We start from the raw sequence: 22,736 nt of genomic DNA on the forward strand, positions 1-22,736 counted from the left end.
TGCAGTCCCTTGTCTCCCTCTTGTGGCCTCCTGGAGGCAACTAGCTGTGCAAAAAAAAGACAGCCTGGCGGCCGGCTGTTGCAGTGTTGCCCTCTCAGGCAACACTGAGTGACTGACTGAGCCTCACCGTCTTATATAAAGTTCAGACGGAACTTTGCACGTGTCATAGTGGAGCCCTCAGGATTCCAGAGCCAGCTTTCTGACATCATAATGGGGCCTCAGAGATAAAAGCCTGGGCCCAGGCAGTGTTGGTCAGTGCTGCTCAGCAGGCAGCACTGGACTGGACTGGATTACAGCTGATACAAGGTGTGAAGGAACAAGGGGTGGCTGTGGGCATGCACTTGCTGCCGCTGCCAGTGTTTATCTGCATGGCAGCAGGGCATTTGGGCGTTGCCAGGAAGGCGTTTTTATGTAGATTCCTCCTCTTTCAGCACTGCATTGTGGTGCAAGCAAAAGAAGCAAATCCTGTCTGGCTTCCTCTCCGGCCTTTATTCACCTCCCGTGTAGCTGTGAGTGTGTGAGCCTGCAGGGCCCCATGGAATTGCCTAGAAGTAGGCTGAATCGCTGCAAGGGCTGAACAGCAGTATCGGGCAGGCTCGGGCAACGCGCGGCCCGTTCGGGTTATCGCTTCTCGGCCTTTTGGCTAAGATCAAGTGTAGTATCTGTTCTTATCAGTTTAATATCTGATACGTCCCCTATCTGGGGACCATATATTAAATGGATTTTTAGAACAGGGAGATGGAAATAGAGCTTGCTCTGTCCACTCCACGCATTGACCTGGTATTGCAGTATTTCCAGGACCGGTGCACCCTTTCCTTATGTGTTGACTAAAAGCAGATTCCAAAAGTGTTTTTTGTCTTTGCTATTGTTTCTGTCTTTCTGAAGGGATCTCCCCTTTTAATCCCATTATTTCAACACCTGTTGGACAATGCATGAGTGATAATGAGCTCATTGATTAAATGCAATTAATGAATAGATTGCCACCTCTTGTTGTGTGTCGTCTGTGTTTCTGTGTTTCCGGCATTTCACATTGGAACACCTCATTCACCTTCCTTGTCTTCTCTCCGCCCTCCCTTTTAGGTAAGTTAAAGAGCTGCACCTGAGCCAGCCACTGATTGATTGATTGATTGATTGATTGATTGATTGATTGATTGATTGATTGATGCAGCACAACAGTCAAATAGTGGAGTGGAGTAGGGGAACAGCAAACAGCCAATAAAGCAGCCCGCCCGCTCGCCTGCCCGCCACAATGGACCTACCTGTGTACACTAGATGGATGTGATGGAATGTACTGTCGTCCCTACATTTCAAGAAGAAGTAAGAATTGCAGTTGCAACAAAGCCTTGCTTGCCTACAAAGAGAGCAGCAATTTGGATTTGTTACTATGTTACCTAGAAGAATAACAAACTGTGCAAGGATGGAGGTTGTAGGAGCAAGGAGAAGTTGTCTGTAAAGTTGGTGGATGCCTATTTTCCATTTTGCAGTCCCTTGTCTCCCTCTTGTGGCCTCCTGGAGGCAACTAGCTGTGCAAAAAAAAGACAGCCTGGCGGCCGGCTGTTGCAGTGTTGCCCTCTCAGGCAACACTGAGTGACTGACTGAGCCTCACCGTCTTATATAAAGTTCAGACGGAACTTTGCACGTGTCATAGTGGAGCCCTCAGGATTCCAGAGCCAGCTTTCTGACATCATAATGGGGCCTCAGAGATAAAAGCCTGGGCCCAGGCAGTGTTGGTCAGTGCTGCTCAGCAGGCAGCACTGGACTGGACTGGATTACAGCTGATACAAGGTGTGAAGGAACAAGGGGTGGCTGTGGGCATGCACTTGCTGCCGCTGCCAGTGTTTATCTGCATGGCAGCAGGGCATTTGGGCGTTGCCAGGAAGGCGTTTTTATGTAGATTCCTCCTCTTTCAGCACTGCATTGTGGTGCAAGCAAAAGAAGCAAATCCTGTCTGGCTTCCTCTCCGGCCTTTATTCACCTCCCGTGTAGCTGTGAGTGTGTGAGCCTGCAGGGCCCCATGGAATTGCCTAGAAGTAGGCTGAATCGCTGCAAGGGCTGAACAGCAGTATCGGGCAGGCTCGGGCAACGCGCGGCCCGTTCGGGTTATCGCTTCTCGGCCTTTTGGCTAAGATCAAGTGTAGTATCTGTTCTTATCAGTTTAATATCTGATACGTCCCCTATCTGGGGACCATATATTAAATGGATTTTTAGAACAGGGAGATGGAAATAGAGCTTGCTCTGTCCACTCCACGCATTGACCTGGTATTGCAGTATTTCCAGGACCGGTGCACCCTTTCCTTATGTGTTGACTAAAAGCAGATTCCAAAAGTGTTTTTTGTCTTTGCTATTGTTTCTGTCTTTCTGAAGGGATCTCCCCTTTTAATCCCATTATTTCAACACCTGTTGGACAATGCATGAGTGATAATGAGCTCATTGATTAAATGCAATTAATGAATAGATTGCCACCTCTTGTTGTGTGTCGTCTGTGTTTCTGTGTTTCCGGCATTTCACATTGGAACACCTCATTCACCTTCCTTGTCTTCTCTCCGCCCTCCCTTTTAGGTAAGTTAAAGAGCTGCACCTGAGCCAGCCACTGATTGATTGATTGATTGATTGATTGATTGATTGATTGATTGATTGATGCAGCACAACAGTCAAATAGTGGAGTGGAGTAGGGGAACAGCAAACAGCCAATAAAGCAGCCCGCCCGCTCGCCTGCCCGCCACAATGGACCTACCTGTGTACACTAGATGGATGTGATGGAATGTACTGTCGTCCCTACATTTCAAGAAGAAGTAAGAATTGCAGTTGCAACAAAGCCTTGCTTGCCTACAAAGAGAGCAGCAATTTGGATTTGTTACTATGTTACCTAGAAGAATAACAAACTGTGCAAGGATGGAGGTTGTAGGAGCAAGGAGAAGTTGCCTGTAAAGTTGGTGGATGCCTATTTTCCATTTTGCAGTCCCTTGTCTCCCTCTTGTGGCCTCCTGGAGGCAACTAGCTGTGCAAAAAAAAGACAGCCTGGCGGCCGGCTGTTGCAGTGTTGCCCTCTCAGGCAACACTGAGTGACTGACTGAGCCTCACCGTCTTATATAAAGTTCAGACGGAACTTTGCACGTGTCATAGTGGAGCCCTCAGGATTCCAGAGCCAGCTTTCTGACATCATAATGGGGCCTCAGAGATAAAAGCCTGGGCCCAGGCAGTGTTGGTCAGTGCTGCTCAGCAGGCAGCACTGGACTGGACTGGATTACAGCTGATACAAGGTGTGAAGGAACAAGGGGTGGCTGTGGGCATGCACTTGCTGCCGCTGCCAGTGTTTATCTGCATGGCAGCAGGGCATTTGGGCGTTGCCAGGAAGGCGTTTTTATGTAGATTCCTCCTCTTTCAGCACTGCATTGTGGTGCAAGCAAAAGAAGCAAATCCTGTCTGGCTTCCTCTCCGGCCTTTATTCACCTCCCGTGTAGCTGTGAGTGTGTGAGCCTGCAGGGCCCCATGGAATTGCCTAGAAGTAGGCTGAATCGCTGCAAGGGCTGAACAGCAGTATCGGGCAGGCTCGGGCAACGCGCGGCCCGTTCGGGTTATCGCTTCTCGGCCTTTTGGCTAAGATCAAGTGTAGTATCTGTTCTTATCAGTTTAATATCTGATACGTCCCCTATCTGGGGACCATATATTAAATGGATTTTTAGAACAGGGAGATGGAAATAGAGCTTGCTCTGTCCACTCCACGCATTGACCTGGTATTGCAGTATTTCCAGGACCGGTGCACCCTTTCCTTATGTGTTGACTAAAAGCAGATTCCAAAAGTGTTTTTTGTCTTTGCTATTGTTTCTGTCTTTCTGAAGGGATCTCCCCTTTTAATCCCATTATTTCAACACCTGTTGGACAATGCATGAGTGATAATGAGCTCATTGATTAAATGCAATTAATGAATAGATTGCCACCTCTTGTTGTGTGTCGTCTGTGTTTCTGTGTTTCCGGCATTTCACATTGGAACACCTCATTCACCTTCCTTGTCTTCTCTCCGCCCTCCCTTTTAGGTAAGTTAAAGAGCTGCACCTGAGCCAGCCACTGATTGATTGATTGATTGATTGATTGATTGATTGATTGATTGATTGATTGATTGATGCAGCACAACAGTCAAATAGTGGAGTGGAGTAGGGGAACAGCAAACAGCCAATAAAGCAGCCCGCCCGCTCGCCTGCCCGCCACAATGGACCTACCTGTGTACACTAGATGGATGTGATGGAATGTACTGTCGTCCCTACATTTCAAGAAGAAGTAAGAATTGCAGTTGCAACAAAGCCTTGCTTGCCTACAAAGAGAGCAGCAATTTGGATTTGTTACTATGTTACCTAGAAGAATAACAAACTGTGCAAGGATGGAGGTTGTAGGAGCAAGGAGAAGTTGTCTGTAAAGTTGGTGGATGCCTATTTTCCATTTTGCAGTCCCTTGTCTCCCTCTTGTGGCCTCCTGGAGGCAACTAGCTGTGCAAAAAAAAGACAGCCTGGCGGCCGGCTGTTGCAGTGTTGCCCTCTCAGGCAACACTGAGTGACTGACTGAGCCTCACCGTCTTATATAAAGTTCAGACGGAACTTTGCACGTGTCATAGTGGAGCCCTCAGGATTCCAGAGCCAGCTTTCTGACATCATAATGGGGCCTCAGAGATAAAAGCCTGGGCCCAGGCAGTGTTGGTCAGTGCTGCTCAGCAGGCAGCACTGGACTGGACTGGATTACAGCTGATACAAGGTGTGAAGGAACAAGGGGTGGCTGTGGGCATGCACTTGCTGCCGCTGCCAGTGTTTATCTGCATGGCAGCAGGGCATTTGGGCGTTGCCAGGAAGGCGTTTTTATGTAGATTCCTCCTCTTTCAGCACTGCATTGTGGTGCAAGCAAAAGAAGCAAATCCTGTCTGGCTTCCTCTCCGGCCTTTATTCACCTCCCGTGTAGCTGTGAGTGTGTGAGCCTGCAGGGCCCCATGGAATTGCCTAGAAGTAGGCTGAATCGCTGCAAGGGCTGAACAGCAGTATCGGGCAGGCTCGGGCAACGCGCGGCCCGTTCGGGTTATCGCTTCTCGGCCTTTTGGCACGATCCCGTGTCAAGAGGAGGTCAGCATGTCATGCCCTTGGCCTTTTGGCATCGCCACTTCGGTGGCTTAAGCCAACTGCTGCTATAAGGGGGTAGGCTGGGTGATCAACTGTCGAGCGATCATGGGAGCTAGGCTTCGATACGCTGGGATCGGGGAAACCCGGATCAAGAATGGATTTGGCATTGACGTACCCTTGAACAAGAAGGACCTTTTTTCATTGAAACACCTGGTGAATGAAGTCATTTTCAAGACCCTCAACGTGAGTAGGAACGACATCCTTTGTCTTCAAGATCCCAGAGGTAATCGCTTCACTTTGGTTCTTAAAAGTTTGAATGCTTGTTACAACTTGTATGCCGCGATTAATGCTAACTTGCAAAACCCTGGGTTGGATGGACTTATCTTCACCGTTTTATATAACAACGATGTTCCACTGGTTGTTTTGATGTACAATCCTTATGTGATGGTGGATGATATTACTTCCTTCTTAAAGAAGTACTGCTCTTACGTCAGCTATTCTCACCAGGTGTTAAATGCTGAGTCCCTCTGGACAGGGAAGCATACATTTTTTGTGAGATTTGAGGAGGATCCTTCAGGGCCTCTGGGTGTGAAATACCCTCCTAGGAATTTTGCCATCGGCCGGGACAAAGGCTACTTATTTTTCCCCCAGCCTCCTGTGTTTTGCAGGAAATGTAAAAGGTATGGCCATGTTCACGAAGATTGTACGCAAGAAGGTGTTACATGTAACAAATGTAATCAGGACGGTCACCTGGCCAAGGATTGCAAAAACCCAATTGTGTGTAACATGTGCAGCATTGTGGGTCATGCCTTTAAAGACTGTCCAGAGCGTGCTAAAAACAGAAGGGTTAGGACTCTGGCAGAAGTAGTTGCAGGTGAACCTGGCAGTATGAGGTCTAATGTGATTCAGGGCCCAGCTGCCCAGGGAACTGAGGAGTCGGTGCCTGCCCTGGTGTCTGATGGGACTCTCCTTGAGTTAAATCGGTCTGGAAATACGCTGGCTGATGAAATGGAGGTAGCACCTGTTGAGAAAGACCTGCCTCACCCCTCTGATGACCTGACTGGGTTGAGAGGTGATGGGGAAGTGGATGGTTCTATATCCAAATCGCCTGTCTTTTCCTGGGAAGGAATTCTGGTGGAACAACAAGGTGAAGGTGGTCAAGGGGACTTTTCAACTGCACTTGTGAGGCCTTCTGAGGAGGAGGAAGGAGGTTCATCTTCTAAGAGACTTCGCACCATGTTGTCTCCTCTGAGTGAAGATGGAGTGAGCCCGGATAGGGGAGTCTACCCCATTTCTCACTTTCCTGAGGACTTTCCTTTTTTAGGAGAAGACGTGGACAAAGCTATCTTTGTGTCCGGTTGTCAGCCACCAGGAGGTGTAGGCTGATTAAACAGTGGGGTATTGGTGGATATCTACGGAAAAAGATCAAAATATGGACCCCAAAATTACACTTAATGTCTTATCCTTGAATGTCAGGCAAATTACATCAAAGCCTAGACGTGCTGTTGTGCTGGACTATGTTAGGAATCTTGGGGCAGAGATCATATGCCTGCAAGAGTGTGGTATATCTGAGTCACTGGGGGAGGGGGATTGGCCATATGGGCAATATGTCTGGTCAGGATCTACTTCCAATAAGAATGATGGGGTGGGGATCCTATTAGGAAATATGGGTATGGATCTGGAGAGTTATACAGTGGTGGAAACAGGTAGATGTGTAATTGCAGTGGTATGTTGCAGGGGAGTTAGGGTTAGGGTGGTGAATACTTATTGTCCTATAGATAGAGCAAAAAGGCTGGCGTTGTTGGAAAAGCTAAGTTTGTTCTTACCTGGAAGGATTCCTACCTTTTTTTTGGGAGACTTTAATTGTTCTTTTGATGGGGATGGTCTGGATGTAACTGGGAAAAAGCTTAACCAACTTATATCTGATTTTTCTTTTATAGATGCAGCCGAATTGTCATTGGGTAAACCACCACCGCCAACATATAAATCAGATAGAGGGGGTATTGAGTCAAGAATTGATCGTATTTGCATATCTAAGGGTTTAGTGTGTAATAAGATGGTTCAGAATGAGGTACCTTTTTCAGACCATGTATGTTTACGGGTATGGGTGGAGGTAAGTAGTAAACTTTGTTTTGGGAAAGGGGTGTGGAAGTTGAATACTAGATTATTGGAGGATGTTGAAGTGATGGATGAGTTCAAACGAAAGTATGATGTGTGGAAGGGAGAAAAAGATAGTTTTGTGGATGTGCTTAAATGGTGGGATTGGATGAAAGGGCAGATTAAAAAATTTTTTGTGAGATGGGGATATAAGCAGGCTGCTAGGAAACGTAACCAGTATAAGGAATTGAATATTAGGATAGAATGGTTGCGGAAGATGGGTGAGAAGGGAATTGATTTGAGTGATTTGCTAGAGGAGGCAAAGAACGAGTTAAAGCAAGTTTTGGAAAGAAAGGGAAAGGAGATTATTTTTAGGTCTAAAGTGGAGTACTTAGATAAAAATGAAAAATGCACAAGGTTTTTTTTCAAGAAAATGTGTGGTAAGAAAGATGATATGGATGAAATTGTTAATGCGAAGGGGGAGCGTATAGTGGGTATGGATGTGTTAAAAGTGGTGGAATCGTTTTATTCAGAACTATATGGCAAAAAGTGGATTGATATCGGGCTGATGGATGAAGTTTTGAATGGTTTGGAAAATGTTCTTAGAGAGGAGGATTGTGTGGGGTTGAATGAGGATGTAACGTCTGAAGAAGTAAAGAAAGTGATAATGAGTGCGGGGAAAAATAAAACACCTGGTAAAGATGGTATTCCTGTGGAATTTTATGTGAAGGCCTGGGAGATAATAGGGTTGGATTTGGTGGAAGTATGTAAGTTTATATGGGATAAGGGGGTTTTGTGTGAGTCTATGAAAGAGGGTGTGATTGTTTTGATTTATAAGAAAGGGGATAAGAAGTGTTTGGGTAATTGGAGACCGATTTCACTGTTGGATGTGGATTATAAATGTTTTAGTAAAATTTTGGCTAATCGTATGCGTGAGGTGGTGGGAAAGGTTGTGGGTGAAGACCAAGTCTGTGCTGTGCCAGGTAGGAGTATGTCTGATAATTTGGTTTTGCTGAGAGATTTGATTGGTGACTGTATGAGTAGGAAACAGAAGTGTATGATGCTTGCGTTAGATTTCGAAAAGGCGTTTGATAGAGTGTCGCATGTGTTTATGTTTGCTGTACTTGTTAGGATGGGCTTCCCAGTGAGGTTTTTGGAAGGTGTGAAGTGTTTGTATAGGGATGTGTCAAGTGAAGTGTTGGTGAATGGTAATTTAAGTTCAAAAGTATGTGTGAGATCTGGGGTAAGACAGGGGTGTCCTATGTCCCCAGTTTTGTTTATTTGTGTGATCGAAAGTTTGATGTGTTTGGTAAGAAAAGATAAAGTGGTGAAAGGTTTTTTGATCCCAGGGAGTGGAGGTAAATACGTTAAAATTCTGGGTTATATGGATGATGTTGTGGTTATGAGTGATTGTATGGCTGGGTTGAATAGAGCAAAATTATGGTTGGTTTTTTTTTGTGGGGCATCAGCTTTTAAGGTGAATTGGGATAAGTGTGTCTTTAAGTGCTTTGGGGATAGGAGGGTAAGTATGGAGGGAGTGAGGAATGAAGTGGGTGCAGTAAAAGTGTTGGGGATACAGTTTAATGAGGACTTGAGAGGGAATGAGAGTTGGGATGAATGTGGCAAGAGGATTGAGAAGAAATTGAATTTTTGGAGACTTAGAGACCTGACTTTATCAGGGAAGGTGTTGATAATTAAGACAGTGATTTTGCCTATTTTGGTTTTTGTGGCTAGTATTTTTCCCTCCGCTAGTAGGAAAATCAAAAAGTCAGAGAAAATGGTGTTTACCTTTCTTTGGGGAAGTCAAATGGAAAAGTTGAAGCGTGAGTATGTTTATAAGTCTTGTGAGAATGGAGGTTTGGGTTTTCCGAATGTGGAGGTCTTTCTTGGGTTAAATTATATTAAAATAGTGGTGGGGCTCTTGGGGAAAGGAAATAAGAGTGCGTATATGGTAAGGTATATGGCCGGTTGGATGCTTTATGGGTTAAATTGGTTTAAGAGAGATGCTACTGTGCCTGTTGCTTATGTATGTCCGGTATGGTATGTTGTGATTGAAAGGTTCATTAGGAAATATGATTTGATTGCAGTGCCTATGGGTGGGTTTCTGGATAAGAAGGCTGTGCTAAAAAGATTGTGTGTGAATGAGGTTGTGTGTAACATTGTGGGTTTGCGAGGAGAGGATGTTGTGGATACTTGGAAGAAGTTAGGCGTGAGAGGTATGTCCAATAGACAAAAGGACATAGTGTGGATGGCGTTGCATGATATATTGCCTGTTAGAGATGTGCAGAGGAGGAGAATGCTAGTTAGATTTGAGGTGTGTCCAAGGGGTGGGTGTAATTCACGGGAGACTGTTAGGCATCTTTTTTGGGACTGCAATTATTCGTATGAAGTATGGAGGAGGATGGGTGGCGTCTGTAAGGAGTTAGCTGGGGTGAAGTTTGTGGATTGGAAGGTTGCGATGTTTGCTATAGGGGCTTGTAACAGAGTAAGTGATAGGATCTTATGGTTGATTATGGCGTGTATAATGGAAAGCTTATGGGATGTACGTAACTTAGGTGTTTTCAAACATAAGTGGGTACCCATTGGTGAGTGTGTGAGGATGGTTTTGTCAAGACTATACGTAGTCTATCGTTGGGATAGTCAGTGCGGTGGTGGTATAGACGCAGAGGGGATATGGAAATTTAAGAAGTGGAGAAGGTTGGTGAAATATAGCTAATTGATAAGATTTATTCCTGTTTTATTTTTGTTCTTCACGATCCTTTCTGTGTCTTGATTATTATTGTTTGGAATAAAATAGCCATGATGATGTACGACTAAGGCAACTTATGCCTTAAAATGCAAAATGGTTTGTGTACTGTTGCTTTAAGTTAAACTGAATGGTTTTAAAAAAAAAAAAAAAAAAAAAAAAAAAAAATCTGTTCTTATCAGTTTAATATCTGATACGTCCCCTATCTGGGGACCATATATTAAATGGATTTTTAGAACAGGGAGATGGAAATAGAGCTTGCTCTGTCCACTCCACGCATTGACCTGGTATTGCAGTATTTCCAGGACCGGTGCACCCTTTCCTTATGTGTTGACTAAAAGCAGATTCCAAAAGTGTTTTTTGTCTTTGCTATTGTTTCTGTCTTTCTGAAGGGATCTCCCCTTTTAATCCCATTATTTCAACACCTGTTGGACAATGCATGAGTGATAATGAGCTCATTGATTAAATGCAATTAATGAATAGATTGCCACCTCTTGTTGTGTGTCGTCTGTGTTTCTGTGTTTCCGGCATTTCACATTGGAACACCTCATTCACCTTCCTTGTCTTCTCTCCGCCCTCCCTTTTAGGTAAGTTAAAGAGCTGCACCTGAGCCAGCCACTGATTGATTGATTGATTGATTGATTGATTGATTGATTGATTGATTGATTGATGCAGCACAACAGTCAAATAGTGGAGTGGAGTAGGGGAACAGCAAACAGCCAATAAAGCAGCCCGCCCGCTCGCCTGCCCGCCACAATGGACCTACCTGTGTACACTAGATGGATGTGATGGAATGTACTGTCGTCCCTACATTTCAAGAAGAAGTAAGAATTGCAGTTGCAACAAAGCCTTGCTTGCCTACAAAGAGAGCAGCAATTTGGATTTGTTACTATGTTACCTAGAAGAATAACAAACTGTGCAAGGATGGAGGTTGTAGGAGCAAGGAGAAGTTGTCTGTAAAGTTGGTGGATGCCTATTTTCCATTTTGCAGTCCCTTGTCTCCCTCTTGTGGCCTCCTGGAGGCAACTACCGTGTTTCCCCGAAAGTAAGACAGTGTCTTACTTTCTTTTTATCCCCAAAAGCCCGACTATGTCTTACTTTCGGGGTATGTCTTATATTGTAAAAAAATTGTCGAATTTTTTTTTTTTTTTTTTCACAAACTTTATTTAACTGTTTTACATTTTTTTTTTTAGTCCCACCAGGGGACTTCACTATGCGATGTGCCGATCGCATATATAATGCTTTGGTATACTTAGTATACCGAAGCATTATTGCCTGTCAGTGTAAAACTGACAGGCAACCTATTAGGTCATGCCTCCGGCATCGCCTAACAGGCAGATGCTGAAGGCAGACCTGGGGGTCTTTGTTAGACCCCCGGCTGTCATGGAAACCCGACGGCGACCCGCGATTTGTTTGCGGGGGCGCCGATCGGGTGACAGAGGGAGCTCCCCCCTCTGTCAAACACATTAAATGCCGCTGTCACTATTGACAGCGGCATTTAATGGGTTAAACTGCCGGAATCGGCGCGCGCTTCGATTCCGGCAGTTGCAGCAGGAGCCAGGCTGTGTATAACAGCCGTGCTCCTGCCGCTGATGGAGACGTATGGAGAGGGGGGCGGCGCGGAAGTGGGCAGGAGGCGGCAATACCCCCGTGTTTCCCCGAAAGTAAGACATATGTCTTACTTTCGGGGTACGGCTTATATTAGCCGACCCCCCTGAAACCCCCGATACGTCTTACAATCGGGGGTGTCTTACTATCGGGGAAACACGGTAGCTGTGCAAAAAAAAGACAGCCTGGCGGCCGGCTGTTGCAGTGTTGCCCTCTCAGGCAACACTGAGTGACTGACTGAGCCTCACCGTCTTATATAAAGTTCAGACGGAACTTTGCACGTGTCATAGTGGAGCCCTCAGGATTCCAGAGCCAGCTTTCTGACATCATAATGGGGCCTCAGAGATAAAAGCCTGGGCCCAGGCAGTGTTGGTCAGTGCTGCTCAGCAGGCAGCACTGGACTGGACTGGATTACAGCTGATACAAGGTGTGAAGGAACAAGGGGTGGCTGTGGGCATGCACTTGCTGCCGCTGCCAGTGTTTATCTGCATGGCAGCAGGGCATTTGGGCGTTGCCAGGAAGGCGTTTTTATGTAGATTCCTCCTCTTTCAGCACTGCATTGTGGTGCAAGCAAAAGAAGCAAATCCTGTCTGGCTTCCTCTCCGGCCTTTATTCACCTCCCGTGTAGCTGTGAGTGTGTGAGCCTGCAGGGCCCCATGGAATTGCCTAGAAGTAGGCTGAATCGCTGCAAGGGCTGAACAGCAGTATCGGGCAGGCTCGGGCAACGCGCGGCCCGTTCGGGTTATCGCTTCTCGGCCTTTTGGCTAAGATCAAGTGTAGTATCTGTTCTTATCAGTTTAATATCTGATACGTCCCCTATCTGGGGACCATATATTAAATGGATTTTTAGAACAGGGAGATGGAAATAGAGCTTGCTCTGTCCACTCCACGCATTGACCTGGTATTGCAGTATTTCCAGGACCGGTGCACCCTTTCCTTATGTGTTGACTAAAAGCAGATTCCAAAAGTGTTTTTTGTCTTTGCTATTGTTTCTGTCTTTCTGAAGGGATCTCCCCTTTTAATCCCATTATTTCAACACCTGTTGGACAATGCATGAGTGATAATGAGCTCATTGATTAAATGCAATTAATGAATAGATTGCCACCTCTTGTTGTGTGTCGTCTGTGTTTCTGTGTTTCCGGCATTTCACATTGGAACACCTCATTCACCTTCCTTGTCTTCTCTCCGCCCTCCCTTTTAGGTAAGTTAAAGAGCTGCACCTGAGCCAGCCACTGATTGATTGATTGATTGATTGATTGATTGATTGATTGATTGATTGATGCAGCACAACAGTCAAATAGTGGAGTGGAGTAGGGGAACAGCAAACAGCCAATAAAGCAGCCCGCCCGCTCGCCTGCCCGCCACAATGGACCTACCTGTGTACACTAGATGGATGTGATGGAATGTACTGTCGTCCCTACATTTCAAGAAGAAGTAAGAATTGCAGTTGCAACAAAGCCTTGCTTGCCTACAAAGAGAGCAGCAATTTGGATTTGTTACTATGTTACCTAGAAGAATAACAAACTGTGCAAGGATGGAGGTTGTAGGAGCAAGGAGAAGTTGTCTGTAAAGTTGGTGGATGCCTATTTTCCATTTTGCAGTCCCTTGTCTCCCTCTTGTGGCCTCCTGGAGGCAACTAGCTGTGCAAAAAAAAGACAGCCTGGCGGCCGGCTGTTGCAGTGTTGCCCTCTCAGGCAACACTGAGTGACTGACTGAGCCTCACCGTCTTATATAAAGTTCAGACGGAACTTTGCACGTGTCATAGTGGAGCCCTCAGGATTCCAGAGCCAGCTTTCTGACATCATAATGGGGCCTCAGAGATAAAAGCCTGGGCCCAGGCAGTGTTGGTCAGTGCTGCTCAGCAGGCAGCACTGGACTGGACTGGATTACAGCTGATACAAGGTGTGAAGGAACAAGGGGTGGCTGTGGGCATGCACTTGCTGCCGCTGCCAGTGTTTATCTGCATGGCAGCAGGGCATTTGGGCGTTGCCAGGAAGGCGTTTTTATGTAGATTCCTCCTCTTTCAGCACTGCATTGTGGTGCAAGCAAAAGAAGCAAATCCTGTCTGGCTTCCTCTCCGGCCTTTATTCACCTCCCGTGTAGCTGTGAGTGTGTGAGCCTGCAGGGCCCCATGGAATTGCCTAGAAGTAGGCTGAATCGCTGCAAGGGCTGAACAGCAGTATCGGGCAGGCTCGGGCAACGCGCGGCCCGTTCGGGTTATCGCTTCTCGGCCTTTTGGCTAAGATCAAGTGTAGTATCTGTTCTTATCAGTTTAATATCTGATACGTCCCCTATCTGGGGACCATATATTAAATGGATTTTTAGAACAGGGAGATGGAAATAGAGCTTGCTCTGTCCACTCCACGCATTGACCTGGTATTGCAGTATTTCCAGGACCGGTGCACCCTTTCCTTATGTGTTGACTAAAAGCAGATTCCAAAAGTGTTTTTTGTCTTTGCTATTGTTTCTGTCTTTCTGAAGGGATCTCCCCTTTTAATCCCATTATTTCAACACCTGTTGGACAATGCATGAGTGATAATGAGCTCATTGATTAAATGCAATTAATGAATAGATTGCCACCTCTTGTTGTGTGTCGTCTGTGTTTCTGTGTTTCCGGCATTTCACATTGGAACACCTCATTCACCTTCCTTGTCTTCTCTCCGCCCTCCCTTTTAGGTAAGTTAAAGAGCTGCACCTGAGCCAGCCACTGATTGATTGATTGATTGATTGATTGATTGATTGATTGATTGATGCAGCACAACAGTCAAATAGTGGAGTGGAGTAGGGGAACAGCAAACAGCCAATAAAGCAGCCCGCCCGCTCGCCTGCCCGCCACAATGGACCTACCTGTGTACACTAGATGGATGTGATGGAATGTACTGTCGTCCCTACATTTCAAGAAGAAGTAAGAATTGCAGTTGCAACAAAGCCTTGCTTGCCTACAAAGAGAGCAGCAATTTGGATTTGTTACTATGTTACCTAGAAGAATAACAAACTGTGCAAGGATGGAGGTTGTAGGAGCAAGGAGAAGTTGTCTGTAAAGTTGGTGGATGCCTATTTTCCATTTTGCAGTCCCTTGTCTCCCTCTTGTGGCCTCCTGGAGGCAACTAGCTGTGCAAAAAAAAGACAGCCTGGCGGCCGGCTGTTGCAGTGTTGCCCTCTCAGGCAACACTGAGTGACTGACTGAGCCTCACCGTCTTATATAAAGTTCAGACGGAACTTTGCACGTGTCATAGTGGAGCCCTCAGGATTCCAGAGCCAGCTTTCTGACATCATAATGGGGCCTCAGAGATAAAAGCCTGGGCCCAGGCAGTGTTGGTCAGTGCTGCTCAGCAGGCAGCACTGGACTGGACTGGATTACAGCTGATACAAGGTGTGAAGGAACAAGGGGTGGCTGTGGGCATGCACTTGCTGCCGCTGCCAGTGTTTATCTGCATGGCAGCAGGGCATTTGGGCGTTGCCAGGAAGGCGTTTTTATGTAGATTCCTCCTCTTTCAGCACTGCATTGTGGTGCAAGCAAAAGAAGCAAATCCTGTCTGGCTTCCTCTCCGGCCTTTATTCACCTCCCGTGTAGCTGTGAGTGTGTGAGCCTGCAGGGCCCCATGGAATTGCCTAGAAGTAGGCTGAATCGCTGCAAGGGCTGAACAGCAGTATCGGGCAGGCTCGGGCAACGCGCGGCCCGTTCGGGTTATCGCTTCTCGGCCTTTTGGCTAAGATCAAGTGTAGTATCTGTTCTTATCAGTTTAATATCTGATACGTCCCCTATCTGGGGACCATATATTAAATGGATTTTTAGAACAGGGAGATGGAAATAGAGCTTGCTCTGTCCACTCCACGCATTGACCTGGTATTGCAGTATTTCCAGGACCGGTGCACCCTTTCCTTATGTGTTGACTAAAAGCAGATTCCAAAAGTGTTTTTTGTCTTTGCTATTGTTTCTGTCTTTCTGAAGGGATCTCCCCTTTTAATCCCATTATTTCAACACCTGTTGGACAATGCATGAGTGATAATGAGCTCATTGATTAAATGCAATTAATGAATAGATTGCCACCTCTTGTTGTGTGTCGTCTGTGTTTCTGTGTTTCCGGCATTTCACATTGGAACACCTCATTCACCTTCCTTGTCTTCTCTCCGCCCTCCCTTTTAGGTAAGTTAAAGAGCTGCACCTGAGCCAGCCACTGATTGATTGATTGATTGATTGATTGATTGATTGATGCAGCACAACAGTCAAATAGTGGAGTGGAGTAGGGGAACAGCAAACAGCCAATAAAGCAGCCCGCCCGCTCGCCTGCCCGCCACAATGGACCTACCTGTGTACACTAGATGGATGTGATGGAATGTACTGTCGTCCCTACATTTCAAGAAGAAGTAAGAATTGCAGTTGCAACAAAGCCTTGCTTGCCTACAAAGAGAGCAGCAATTTGGATTTGTTACTATGTTACCTAGAAGAATAACAAACTGTGCAAGGATGGAGGTTGTAGGAGCAAGGAGAAGTTGTCTGTAAAGTTGGTGGATGCCTATTTTCCATTTTGCAGTCCCTTGTCTCCCTCTTGTGGCCTCCTGGAGGCAACTAGCTGTGCAAAAAAAAGACAGCCTGGCGGCCGGCTGTTGCAGTGTTGCCCTCTCAGGCAACACTGAGTGACTGACTGAGCCTCACCGTCTTATATAAAGTTCAGACGGAACTTTGCACGTGTCATAGTGGAGCCCTCAGGATTCCAGAGCCAGCTTTCTGACATCATAATGGGGCCTCAGAGATAAAAGCCTGGGCCCAGGCAGTGTTGGTCAGTGCTGCTCAGCAGGCAGCACTGGACTGGACTGGATTACAGCTGATACAAGGTGTGAAGGAACAAGGGGTGGCTGTGGGCATGCACTTGCTGCCGCTGCCAGTGTTTATCTGCATGGCAGCAGGGCATTTGGGCGTTGCCAGGAAGGCGTTTTTATGTAGATTCCTCCTCTTTCAGCACTGCATTGTGGTGCAAGCAAAAGAAGCAAATCCTGTCTGGCTTCCTCTCCGGCCTTTATTCACCTCCTGTGTAGCTGTGAGTGTGTGAGCCTGCAGGGCCCCATGGAATTGCCTAGAAGTAGGCTGAATCGCTGCAAGGGCTGAACAGCAGTATCGGGCAGGCTCGGGCAACGCGCGGCCCGTTCGGGTTATCGCTTCTCGGCCTTTTGGCTAAGATCAAGTGTAGTATCTGTTCTTATCAGTTTAATATCTGATACGTCCCCTATCTGGGGACCATATATTAAATGGATTTTTAGAACAGGGAGATGGAAATAGAGCTTGCTCTGTCCACTCCACGCATTGACCTGGTATTGCAGTATTTCCAGGACCGGTGCACCCTTTCCTTATGTGTTGACTAAAAGCAGATTCCAAAAGTGTTTTTTGTCTTTGCTATTGTTTCTGTCTTTCTGAAGGGATCTCCCCTTTTAATCCCATTATTTCAACACCTGTTGGACAATGCATGAGTGATAATGAGCTCATTGATTAAATGCAATTAATGAATAGATTGCCACCTCTTGTTGTGTGTCGTCTGTGTTTCTGTGTTTCCGGCATTTCACATTGGAACACCTCATTCACCTTCCTTGTCTTCTCTCCGCCCTCCCTTTTAGGTAAGTTAAAGAGCTGCACCTGAGCCAGCCACTGATTGATTGATTGATTGATTGATTGATTGATTGATTGATGCAGCACAACAGTCAAATAGTGGAGTGGAGTAGGGGAACAGCAAACAGCCAATAAAGCAGCCCGCCCGCTCGCCTGCCCGCCACAATGGACCTACCTGTGTACACTAGATGGATGTGATGGAATGTACTGTCGTCCCTACATTTCAAGAAGAAGTAAGAATTGCAGTTGCAACAAAGCCTTGCTTGCCTACAAAGAGAGCAGCAATTTGGATTTGTTACTATGTTACCTAGAAGAATAACAAACTGTGCAAGGATGGAGGTTGTAGGAGCAAGGAGAAGTTGTCTGTAAAGTTGGTGGATGCCTATTTTCCATTTTGCAGTCCCTTGTCTCCCTCTTGTGGCCTCCTGGAGGCAACTAGCTGTGCAAAAAAAAGACAGCCTGGCGGCCGGCTGTTGCAGTGTTGCCCTCTCAGGCAACACTGAGTGACTGACTGAGCCTCACCGTCTTATATAAAGTTCAGACGGAACTTTGCACGTGTCATAGTGGAGCCCTCAGGATTCCAGAGCCAGCTTTCTGACATCATAATGGGGCCTCAGAGATAAAAGCCTGGGCCCAGGCAGTGTTGGTCAGTGCTGCTCAGCAGGCAGCACTGGACTGGACTGGATTACAGCTGATACAAGGTGTGAAGGAACAAGGGGTGGCTGTGGGCATGCACTTGCTGCCGCTGCCAGTGTTTATCTGCATGGCAGCAGGGCATTTGGGCGTTGCCAGGAAGGCGTTTTTATGTAGATTCCTCCTCTTTCAGCACTGCATTGTGGTGCAAGCAAAAGAAGCAAATCCTGTCTGGCTTCCTCTCCGGCCTTTATTCACCTCCCGTGTAGCTGTGAGTGTGTGAGCCTGCAGGGCCCCATGGAATTGCCTAGAAGTAGGCTGAATCGCTGCAAGGGCTGAACAGCAGTATCGGGCAGGCTCGGGCAACGCGCGGCCCGTTCGGGTTATCGCTTCTCGGCCTTTTGGCTAAGATCAAGTGTAGTATCTGTTCTTATCAGTTTAATATCTGATACGTCCCCTATCTGGGGACCATATATTAAATGGATTTTTAGAACAGGGAGATGGAAATAGAGCTTGCTCTGTCCACTCCACGCATTGACCTGGTATTGCAGTATTTCCAGGACCGGTGCACCCTTTCCTTATGTGTTGACTAAAAGCAGATTCCAAAAGTGTTTTTTGTCTTTGCTATTGTTTCTGTCTTTCTGAAGGGATCTCCCCTTTTAATCCCATTATTTCAACACCTGTTGGACAATGCATGAGTGATAATGAGCTCATTGATTAAATGCAATTAATGAATAGATTGCCACCTCTTGTTGTGTGTCGTCTGTGTTTCTGTGTTTCCGGCATTTCACATTGGAACACCTCATTCACCTTCCTTGTCTTCTCTCCGCCCTCCCTTTTAGGTAAGTTAAAGAGCTGCACCTGAGCCAGCCACTGATTGATTGATTGATTGATTGATTGATTGATTGATTGATTGATTGATTGATGCAGCACAACAGTCAAATAGTGGAGTGGAGTAGGGGAACAGCAAACAGCCAATAAAGCAGCCCGCCCGCTCGCCTGCCCGCCACAATGGACCTACCTGTGTACACTAGATGGATGTGATGGAATGTACTGTCGTCCCTACATTTCAAGAAGAAGTAAGAATTGCAGTTGCAACAAAGCCTTGCTTGCCTACAAAGAGAGCAGCAATTTGGATTTGTTACTATGTTACCTAGAAGAATAACAAACTGTGCAAGGATGGAGGTTGTAGGAGCAAGGAGAAGTTGTCTGTAAAGTTGGTGGATGCCTATTTTCCATTTTGCAGTCCCTTGTCTCCCTCTTGTGGCCTCCTGGAGGCAACTAGCTGTGCAAAAAAAAGACAGCCTGGCGGCCGGCTGTTGCAGTGTTGCCCTCTCAGGCAACACTGAGTGACTGACTGAGCCTCACCGTCTTATATAAAGTTCAGACGGAACTTTGCACGTGTCATAGTGGAGCCCTCAGGATTCCAGAGCCAGCTTTCTGACATCATAATGGGGCCTCAGAGATAAAAGCCTGGGCCCAGGCAGTGTTGGTCAGTGCTGCTCAGCAGGCAGCACTGGACTGGACTGGATTACAGCTGATACAAGGTGTGAAGGAACAAGGGGTGGCTGTGGGCATGCACTTGCTGCCGCTGCCAGTGTTTATCTGCATGGCAGCAGGGCATTTAGGCGTTGCCAGGAAGGCGTTTTTATGTAGATTCCTCCTCTTTCAGCACTGCATTGTGGTGCAAGCAAAAGAAGCAAATCCTGTCTGGCTTCCTCTCCGGCCTTTATTCACCTCCCGTGTAGCTGTGAGTGTGTGAGCCTGCAGGGCCCCATGGAATTGCCTAGAAGTAGGCTGAATCGCTGCAAGGGCTGAACAGCAGTATCGGGCAGGCTCGGGCAACGCGCGGCCCGTTCGGGTTATCGCTTCTCGGCCTTTTGGCTAAGATCAAGTGTAGTATCTGTTCTTATCAGTTTAATATCTGATACGTCCCCTATCTGGGGACCATATATTAAATGGATTTTTAGAACAGGGAGATGGAAATAGAGCTTGCTCTGTCCACTCCACGCATTGACCTGGTATTGCAGTATTTCCAGGACCGGTGCACCCTTTCCTTATGTGTTGACTAAAAGCAGATTCCAAAAGTGTTTTTTGTCTTTGCTATTGTTTCTGTCTTTCTGAAGGGATCTCCCCTTTTAATCCCATTATTTCAACACCTGTTGGACAATGCATGAGTGATAATGAGCTCATTGATTAAATGCAATTAATGAATAGATTGCCACCTCTTGTTGTGTGTCGTCTGTGTTTCTGTGTTTCCGGCATTTCACATTGGAACACCTCATTCACCTTCCTTGTCTTCTCTCCGCCCTCCCTTTTAGGTAAGTTAAAGAGCTGCACCTGAGCCAGCCACTGATTGATTGATTGATTGATTGATTGATTGATTGATTGATTGATTGATTGATGCAGCACAACAGTCAAATAGTGGAGTGGAGTAGGGGAACAGCAAACAGCCAATAAAGCAGCCCGCCCGCTCGCCTGCCCGCCACAATGGACCTACCTGTGTACACTAGATGGATGTGATGGAATGTACTGTCGTCCCTACATTTCAAGAAGAAGTAAGAATTGCAGTTGCAACAAAGCCTTGCTTGCCTACAAAGAGAGCAGCAATTTGGATTTGTTACTATGTTACCTAGAAGAATAACAAACTGTGCAAGGATGGAGGTTGTAGGAGCAAGGAGAAGTTGTCTGTAAAGTTGGTGGATGCCTATTTTCCATTTTGCAGTCCCTTGTCTCCCTCTTGTGGCCTCCTGGAGGCAACTAGCTGTGCAAAAAAAAGACAGCCTGGCGGCCGGCTGTTGCAGTGTTGCCCTCTCAGGCAACACTGAGTGACTGACTGAGCCTCACCGTCTTATATAAAGTTCAGACGGAACTTTGCACGTGTCATAGTGGAGCCCTCAGGATTCCAGAGCCAGCTTTCTGACATCATAATGGGGCCTCAGAGATAAAAGCCTGGGCCCAAGCAGTGTTGGTCAGTGCTGCTCAGCAGGCAGCACTGGACTGGACTGGATTACAGCTGATACAAGGTGTGAAGGAACAAGGGGTGGCTGTGGGCATGCACTTGCTGCCGCTGCCAGTGTTTATCTGCATGGCAGCAGGGCATTTGGGCGTTGCCAGGAAGGCGTTTTTATGTAGATTCCTCCTCTTTCAGCACTGCATTGTGGTGCAAGCAAAAGAAGCAAATCCTGTCTGGCTTCCTCTCCGGCCTTTATTCACCTCCCGTGTAGCTGTGAGTGTGTGAGCCTGCAGGGCCCCATGGAATTGCCTAGAAGTAGGCTGAATCGCTGCAAGGGCTGAACAGCAGTATCGGGCAGGCTCGGGCAACGCGCGGCCCGTTCGGGTTATCGCTTCTCGGCCTTTTGGCTAAGATCAAGTGTAGTATCTGTTCTTATCAGTTTAATATCTGATACGTCCCCTATCTGGGGACCATATATTAAATGGATTTTTAGAACAGGGAGATGGAAATAGAGCTTGCTCTGTCCACTCCACGCATTGACCTGGTATTGCAGTATTTCCAGGACCGGTGCACCCTTTCCTTATGTGTTGACTAAAAGCAGATTCCAAAAGTGTTTTTTGTCTTTGCTATTGTTTCTGTCTTTCTGAAGGGATCTCCCCTTTTAATCCCATTATTTCAACACATGTTGGACAATGCATGAGTGATAATGAGCTCATTGATTAAATGCAATTAATGAATAGATTGCCACCTCTTGTTGTGTGTCGTCTGTGTTTCTGTGTTTCCGGCATTTCACATTGGAACACCTCATTCACCTTCCTTGTCTTCTCTCCGCCCTCCCTTTTAGGTAAGTTAAAGAGCTGCACCTGAGCCAGCCACTGATTGATTGATTGATTGATTGATTGATTGATTGATTGATTGATTGATTGATTGATTGATGCAGCACAACAGTCAAATAGTGGAGTGGAGTAGGGGAACAGCAAACAGCCAATAAAGCAGCCCGCCCGCTCGCCTGCCCGCCACAATGGACCTACCTGTGTACACTAGATGGATGTGATGGAATGTACTGTCGTCCCTACATTTCAAGAAGAAGTAAGAATTGCAGTTGCAACAAAGCCTTGCTTGCCTACAAAGAGAGCAGCAATTTGGATTTGTTACTATGTTACCTAGAAGAATAACAAACTGTGCAAGGATGGAGGTTGTAGGAGCAAGGAGAAGTTGTCTGTAAAGTTGGTGGATGCCTATTTTCCATTTTGCAGTCCCTTGTCTCCCTCTTGTGGCCTCCTGGAGGCAACTAGCTGTGCAAAAAAAAGACAGCCTGGCGGCCGGCTGTTGCAGTGTTGCCCTCTCAGGCAACACTGAGTGACTGACTGAGCCTCACCGTCTTATATAAAGTTCAGACGGAACTTTGCACGTGTCATAGTGGAGCCCTCAGGATTCCAGAGCCAGCTTTCTGACATCATAATGGGGCCTCAGAGATAAAAGCCTGGGCCCAGGCAGTGTTGGTCAGTGCTGCTCAGCAGGCAGCACTGGACTGGACTGGATTACAGCTGATACAAGGTGTGAAGGAACAAGGGGTGGCTGTGGGCATGCACTTGCTGCCGCTGCCAGTGTTTATCTGCATGGCAGCAGGGCATTTGGGCGTTGCCAGGAAGGCGTTTTTATGTAGATTCCTCCTCTTTCAGCACTGCATTGTGGTGCAAGCAAAAGAAGCAAATCCTGTCTGGCTTCCTCTCCGGCCTTTATTCACCTCCCGTGTAGCTGTGAGTGTGTGAGCCTGCAGGGCCCCATGGAATTGCCTAGAAGTAGGCTGAATCGCTGCAAGGGCTGAACAGCAGTATCGGGCAGGCTCGGGCAACGCGCGGCCCGTTCGGGTTATCGCTTCTCGGCCTTTTGGCTAAGATCAAGTGTAGTATCTGTTCTTATCAGTTTAATATCTGATACGTCCCCTATCTGGGGACCATATATTAAATGGATTTTTAGAACAGGGAGATGGAA

The 22,736-nt window shown here is 46.7% G+C and overlaps 11 non-coding genes and 1 pseudogene across 11 annotated transcripts; all 12 read left to right on the forward strand.

Moving 5' to 3' along the window:
• Window positions 1–623: 623 nt before the first annotated feature.
• On the forward strand, window positions 624–814 carry LOC142707579 (U2 spliceosomal RNA). Its single transcript, XR_012868519.1, has one exon. It is a non-coding gene; the product is annotated as a U2 spliceosomal RNA (small nuclear RNA).
• Window positions 815–2,102: 1,288 nt separating this feature from the next.
• Window positions 2,103–2,293, forward strand: LOC142707581 (U2 spliceosomal RNA). The gene has a single exon (XR_012868520.1). It is a non-coding gene; the product is annotated as a U2 spliceosomal RNA (small nuclear RNA).
• A 1,284-nt stretch (window positions 2,294–3,577) lies between these two features.
• LOC142707582 (U2 spliceosomal RNA) lies at window positions 3,578–3,768 on the forward strand. Its single transcript, XR_012868521.1, has one exon. It is a non-coding gene; the product is annotated as a U2 spliceosomal RNA (small nuclear RNA).
• A 6,304-nt stretch (window positions 3,769–10,072) lies between these two features.
• On the forward strand, window positions 10,073–10,263 carry LOC142707594 (U2 spliceosomal RNA). Its single transcript, XR_012868531.1, has one exon. It is a non-coding gene; the product is annotated as a U2 spliceosomal RNA (small nuclear RNA).
• Window positions 10,264–12,294: 2,031 nt separating this feature from the next.
• LOC142707583 (U2 spliceosomal RNA) lies at window positions 12,295–12,485 on the forward strand. Its single transcript, XR_012868522.1, has one exon. It is a non-coding gene; the product is annotated as a U2 spliceosomal RNA (small nuclear RNA).
• A 1,284-nt stretch (window positions 12,486–13,769) lies between these two features.
• On the forward strand, window positions 13,770–13,960 carry LOC142707584 (U2 spliceosomal RNA). The gene has a single exon (XR_012868523.1). It is a non-coding gene; the product is annotated as a U2 spliceosomal RNA (small nuclear RNA).
• Window positions 13,961–15,240: 1,280 nt separating this feature from the next.
• On the forward strand, window positions 15,241–15,431 carry LOC142707585 (U2 spliceosomal RNA). The gene has a single exon (XR_012868524.1). It is a non-coding gene; the product is annotated as a U2 spliceosomal RNA (small nuclear RNA).
• A 1,272-nt stretch (window positions 15,432–16,703) lies between these two features.
• Window positions 16,704–16,894, forward strand: LOC142707587 (U2 spliceosomal RNA). Its single transcript, XR_012868526.1, has one exon. It is a non-coding gene; the product is annotated as a U2 spliceosomal RNA (small nuclear RNA).
• Window positions 16,895–18,170: 1,276 nt separating this feature from the next.
• LOC142707588 (U2 spliceosomal RNA) lies at window positions 18,171–18,361 on the forward strand. Its single transcript, XR_012868527.1, has one exon. It is a non-coding gene; the product is annotated as a U2 spliceosomal RNA (small nuclear RNA).
• Window positions 18,362–19,649: 1,288 nt separating this feature from the next.
• Window positions 19,650–19,840, forward strand: LOC142707589 (U2 spliceosomal RNA). Its single transcript, XR_012868528.1, has one exon. It is a non-coding gene; the product is annotated as a U2 spliceosomal RNA (small nuclear RNA).
• A 1,288-nt stretch (window positions 19,841–21,128) lies between these two features.
• On the forward strand, window positions 21,129–21,319 carry LOC142707590 (U2 spliceosomal RNA). Its single transcript, XR_012868529.1, has one exon. It is a non-coding gene; the product is annotated as a U2 spliceosomal RNA (small nuclear RNA).
• Window positions 21,320–22,615: 1,296 nt separating this feature from the next.
• On the forward strand, window positions 22,616–22,736 carry LOC142707593 (U2 spliceosomal RNA; annotated as a pseudogene; the record flags this gene model as incomplete).

Source organism: Rhinoderma darwinii, unplaced genomic scaffold (genome assembly GCF_050947455.1).
Source record: "Rhinoderma darwinii isolate aRhiDar2 unplaced genomic scaffold, aRhiDar2.hap1 Scaffold_377, whole genome shotgun sequence".
NCBI lineage: Eukaryota > Metazoa > Chordata > Amphibia > Anura > Rhinodermatidae > Rhinoderma > Rhinoderma darwinii.